The sequence below is a fragment of the Amyelois transitella genome, chromosome 26 (assembly GCF_032362555.1).
Source record: "Amyelois transitella isolate CPQ chromosome 26, ilAmyTran1.1, whole genome shotgun sequence".
Taxonomy (NCBI): domain Eukaryota; kingdom Metazoa; phylum Arthropoda; class Insecta; order Lepidoptera; family Pyralidae; genus Amyelois; species Amyelois transitella.
In genome coordinates this window covers 4,268,481-4,274,480 of record NC_083529.1, presented here as the reverse complement: position 1 = coordinate 4,274,480, position 6,000 = coordinate 4,268,481, and the positions used below count along the sequence as shown (strand labels likewise).

The following is a 6,000-nucleotide window of genomic DNA, read 5'->3' as shown; positions in this document are numbered from 1 at the left end:
AACACGATTTTTCAGAGGATTTCGAGCATGCGCCCTGAAATTCCGTAGGACCGTGTTCCCAGTTACACACAGATAAACACGCTAGGTGATCGGTTACCACTACACACGTAGAATGCCGTGTCACGATAGCGCAAAATCACAGACATCGCCGTCTAAATCACTCACACTAAAGCATTTCTGTGTAAATACGTCTGTTTAGGAATAGGGTTGGCGCACTCACACTGGCGCGTCATCAACCCTGGCGATGCTGCGTACGTTAGTTTGCCACGGAGTCCCGTGGGTGCTAGACGTGTGATGCTACGCGGAAATTCCCTCGTCGGCATGTAAGCCCGCGTGTTGAAATGTAAGTGTTGCCATTATAAGACATTTGCAGTTAAGTTTAATCTGTGACACCTTGGATTTGCAAAACTTAGACATTACAGGTTTCAGTGAAGTGTGTGTGTTTTTACAGTTTCATTCTGTAAAAGTGAAGTTTAAAGGAGTTTGAAAAGAATACAAGTTAATGTATGAAAAGGACTGTTTTTACAGGTAAGATGGAATATCCATATTTTAATGAATTAATCACTCAAATAAAGTTTTTGGAGGATAGAACTTGACAGTTGAAATAAGAAATAAAAATGCCGACCGTTTTAAAAATAAAATAAAGCGAAAGACATAATTATTATGACCTAACAGACTTACTAACCTTGCTGAACACCAGGCATCTTAAAAGCTGAAAATATTAACATAATTATTAATACTCAGTTTGAAATAAATAATGAAAAAAATATGCGGCGATCATTTCAAAGTTATTTTTAAGCAACATTGCAAATTTCAATTAAATAATCTATTTTTCCTTTTTAGAAATAATTGCCAAACGTATATTAGTGATTTCACATTGATATCAAGAGATATTTTCAGTGACATGGCACAATAAATTATTAGATACCTATCTTTATTTATTTTTTCTTGATTGTAACATTTACAATTTAGCATTTAGCATTATCTAACAGTCTACCATTGGAATAAGCAAAGAAACTTGGGTTTTCTGTTTTAGGCGATGGACTAGCCACCTGTCACAATCGAGCATTACAGCGTGGCCTCTTAGTCTTTCGATGACTGATGGCTCTGCCTACCATGCAGGGGATATAGACGTGATTATATGTTATGTTCTCATGTTTGAGTTATCAAATAGAAGTCATGATTTTTTTATTACATAGGTATTCTGAGATTTTTCATTAAACGCGGGCAATTTTTTTTTTATTTTAACTGATTTTCAGCTTATGCGTTACATTATACTATTTATAAATAATACGGGTATTGAACGCGAATGTAAGGTCAGTCACTCGGTGACCACGGATCATCATAAAATGATTCGAAATGTCCGAGATAAAATAAAAGTACGTTCCGTGTGCGTTAAATACCTGTATTATTTATTAAAAATAGCTAGCATTATGATGAAAAAAGAATACTAAATATCTAAAAGCCAATGTTTTTCTTCAATAACAAAATAAAATTAAGTTTGAGCGTTCCAAGAATACACGTGGATGTTGATTAAAATTCTTTTCTTTTGAAACAATCTAATACAACCTGGAACATTGTTCTCATTTGTGTCTAGATTATATCTTAGACTGGCTTTAAGTTGTTTTAGGAGCTTTTGTTTTTGCGTGATTACTTTTTAAAAGAGATTATATCGTATTCCGAACAGATACTTAGATATCAATTAAGTAACTTATTTACGTTACTGAGTCACTGAAAGGCCGTAGGCAGACGCCTGAGTGACTGTCTTAGGTAGTATGTACAGCTGAAACTTATCTAAAGCTATAATTAAGCATAAAGCTCTATTTTGAAAAGTTAAGGAGGAGATGATATCACAAATTTCCCTCAGGATTTCAATAAAGTTGAACGGAAATAGGTACATAAAATCACGTCTTTGTCCCTTACGGGGAAATACAGAGCAAACAGTCTCGAAAAGTCTGGAAGGTCATGTTCAACTGACTGTATAAATTTAACAATTACTTCAATATTGTTCAAGTAAGATCAAAGTGTTCCAAACCACTCTTTTTCTAACAATCTCCTCCTTATGGTTTTTGGCAAAGTTGAAAATAATCACTCCATCTATTTATTCTCATTTTAAAGAAGAAAAATTGTTATCTGTGTAAACTGATTAGTTAATTTTAATTAAGAGTTGATTATTCTTTACAGTCTTTACAGTCTTTACAGTCAGGATAGGGGCGAGGCCTCTCTTCTCGTTCTGTTGGACTACTCGCGTGCCTTTGATTGCATAAATATTCCCCTTCTTCTTTCGAAGATGTCTTACTATGGGTTCCATCCATCAACAATAAAATGGTTCAACTCTTACCTCAGTGGCCGGTCGCAGCGGATCCAAATACGAGCCTCCAATGGTGAGGTACTTAAATCGAAGAATGGTCCTGTTAGCAGAGGTGTATCACAGGGCTCTATTTTGGGGCCGCTGTTTATTATATATACTGCGGATATAATTGACGTTATTAAAATTTGCAAATACCAATTGTATGCTGACGATTTGCAGATTTACGTATCTTTTGGAGACAAAGACTTTGATAGTGCCATTGCCGATCTTAATGCGGATCTTGACAGAATCGCTGCTTGGTCTGGAAGGAATTGCTTAGTTCTAAATCCAACCAAAACAAAATTTATGATTTTTGGATCTAAAAGTCAAATAGCTAAAACTAAATCGAGAAGATTATGCGTTAAAATCAGGGACACCAGTGTTGATATGGTAGAAGAGGCTAGAAATTTGGGAGTACTGATGGACGGCAGACTTAGGTTTGAGGATTATGTGGCGGGGGTGGTGAAGAGTTGTTTTTATAGACTGAAAGTCTTATACCGTATTAGAGATTTCATATGCGTAGATTTACGTATCTCTCTGTGTGAGGCACTGGTTTTATCTAAGCTTAATTATTGCATTACTGTATACGGACCTTGTCTCTTAGCTAAATCGCAGAAACTTATACAGCGGGTACAAAATGCCTGTGCACGATATTGCTTTAAAATTCCACCTCGCACAAGTGTTAGTCCGTTCATTTACTCCTCAAATCTCTTAAAAATGCGAGATCGACAGAAACTGTACATGGCAACCCTTATGTTTGGTGTGATCAACAAGAAGTCGCCTATGTATTTGTATGACAAAATAAAATTGAGATATCCGAGAGGATCGGAGGGGTTGAGAACATGTGTCCCTCCTCTCGTCGTGCCTCGACACAGAACAGCTGCGTTCTGTTGTAGTTTTAGGTATAATGCCACTAAAATATGGAATAATATCCCCCCTCCTATTCGAAATTTAAAATCACTCTTTTCATTTAAACTTAAATTTAAGGAATTTATTCTGTCAAATGCAATTGGAATGGCAAACGTTTGACCCAATCACAAAGTTAAATATACAAATATATACACAAACATTACTCGCATGTTTTCCTAGTGTGGCTACAGTCATTAATTATTGAACCATTTGATTGTTAAAGTGACGTGCATGCGTTTTTTTAACACTTAAGTAATAAGCAACAGTAAATGAAAATATTTATTACATTCGCACTTATTTATTTCTTTTTTGCTGAGCCATTAACAAACTTTACTGGACACTCGCCCTATAACTAGTACATTTATCTCCTCTTCGTGTGGCTTCGCTGAGCTCATCTAAGGTTCTGGCAGAATCATCAGCGTCGCGGTGCCTACACCTGCGACATTATGCTGAGTCAGGACCTTTTCACTGTCCATCATTGTTTGTGGTACATTCATGCACATTGCACATTCACATTGTTTATTACTGTTAATTATGTATGTGTCCAACTAATGTATTGTGATGGTGAATAAAGCTTTTATCTATCTATCTATCTATCTATCTATTATATTCATTATTTTAAAACTATAACATGATAACATTCAATTTCAAGCTCAGGTTAGTTGAATAAACTGTTGATGAGTGCACCTACACTTATGTCTAGGTATACGAGTTCGATTTCCGGTGAAAGATTTGAGGAAATTAATGGCTAGGTTTCAGTGGAATTTTGGTAGTACATAAATATTGCACATATAAATCTGATCTTGACGTAAAATGTCAAAAATACATTACAGGGTAGACAAAGTCAACAATCTCCAAAATATTGGAGGGCCACGTTCAGTTCAATAGTGACAGTTTGTGAGCTCATTGTCTTAAAGAAGAATCCCAAGTTTATTAGCCTTCTCTCCTATAACATTAGAATAAGAAGAATCAGCTAGTGGTACACACTACGTTATTTACAAAGGAAATATCTCAACTAATAAGTATTATAAATGCTTAAGTAAGATTTTTTATACCTCTTCACTCACAGTTAAGCCTCTGAAGTGATTTTGATGGAAATCTGCATTTTCTTACTAAAATAGAACTAGAATAGAAAAAAAAAACAAATAAACCCATGCAGTTAAGTCATCAATTCACATCAATAAATAGCCTGCCCGAAAGCGATTGGCGTCACAAGCTACATCCAGACCCTTAAATTAAAAATTAAAAGGGAGGCTTAAATTGGAAAATGGCGGAATTTTTCGGAACAAGCCGGGCATTGTGTTGATTGGCAGTTCAAAAAGCAATGTTACTCGTTTCGATAGGTGATGACGTGTTTGGAAATTGACCAAAGCTCTAGGTATAAGTATTGATAGAGAACGCAGCTTCTTTTTCGTCATTACCTTTTCCCACTTTCTACGTGGGGTCGGCACAGTATGTTAGTTTTTTTCAATTACTTCTGACCATTGCCATCTCACTGGTTACTCCCTTTCTTCTCAACTATTCTTTACGCCATCCATCCATCTCTTTTTCGAACGAACAAACGACTGCAGCTCCACTAGCTAAATCCTATTAATTTTGGTAAATCCTCTCACAGTGCATACTTGAAACACGTAGCAATTATGAAGAAAGAATGGCGTTATTATCAAATTACAAAAAGGACCAGAGATTAGCAATAATTCAGTAACTGTGATTAAAAATCCATTGCTTACGCAAATAAAATTAAAAAAAAAACACATGAGGTTTTTTTTTATTTTATTTTTATGCCAAATTTTAAAATTTATAATCCGGTTGATATGTGCATTGACTAAGAGTTAATGAGTCAGTGCTTAGTTTCCTTTTACGACATCCATTCATCCTTCTCCAAAGATATAGATTGGACTAGTCTTAAGTTCCAGAAACTACACGTATATAAAATAAATGAAAACAGTTATGGACTAGCAGAATCAAAGTATTATAGGTACGCAAAACAAATAATCGCAATTACCCGATATCGAGAATCCAATATTTCGAAGCGTTTTCCGTTTGTAGTGAAATGGAAAATGAAGTTGGTGGAAAGTAGAGATCTTAATAACGGCTGGGCACAGAGTACGAAACGAACCAGAAGGAGGGGTCGTAATTTTTAGGGCTCCGTAGCCAAATGGAAACAATATCGGTATACTTTAAGTTTCGTTATGTTGGTATATCATAGTAATTTCATTCCGGTTGGAATTTTGAAAAAAGATAAATCGAATGAATCCCTATTAAATTTTTAAAAATAAAATTTCCTAGTGGAGAATCCTTATTTAGAACTGAGAAAACTTTAAATGTTATTTTAAAAGTCTATTTTTTCTTTTAATATAGAACATTCTTACATATTATATTTATAAATATTTGTTAATAATAACAGAGGTTGCTTAAACAGTTTCCTGTCTATGCAAATTTTTTTTTGTGAAATTTATGTTTCTAATTAATCAGAAAGTCTGTCCTTCTTCTGTAGCATTAAAAGTATGCTAAAATATATTGGGTTCATATAATTCAATAAATTATTAAACGAAAATTAAAATTAATAAACTGTGCAATAATTATAGTCAAAAACATAATTCAGTTAAGACTACATTTCAAATTGATTAAAAAAAACTAAAGTGGTTTAAGAGACATTTTAAAAGTTAGATATTCAAATTTAATATTTAAGAATCTTTCGTGTTTCATTTGTTTCAAAATTGAAAAATATTACTTTAATA

The 6,000-nt window shown here is 34.2% G+C and overlaps 1 protein-coding gene across 1 annotated transcript in view; it reads left to right on the top strand.

The window, feature by feature from the left end:
* The first annotated feature begins 415 nt into the window (after window positions 1-415).
* LOC106131982 (zwei Ig domain protein zig-8) overlaps window positions 416-6,000 on the top strand; it is a 105,989-nt gene continuing 100,404 nt past the window's right edge. The window contains exon 1 of the mRNA XM_013331262.2: window positions 416-528. The gene's annotated coding sequence lies outside the window, so the exon portion shown is untranslated. The remainder of the gene's footprint in view (window positions 529-6,000) is intronic.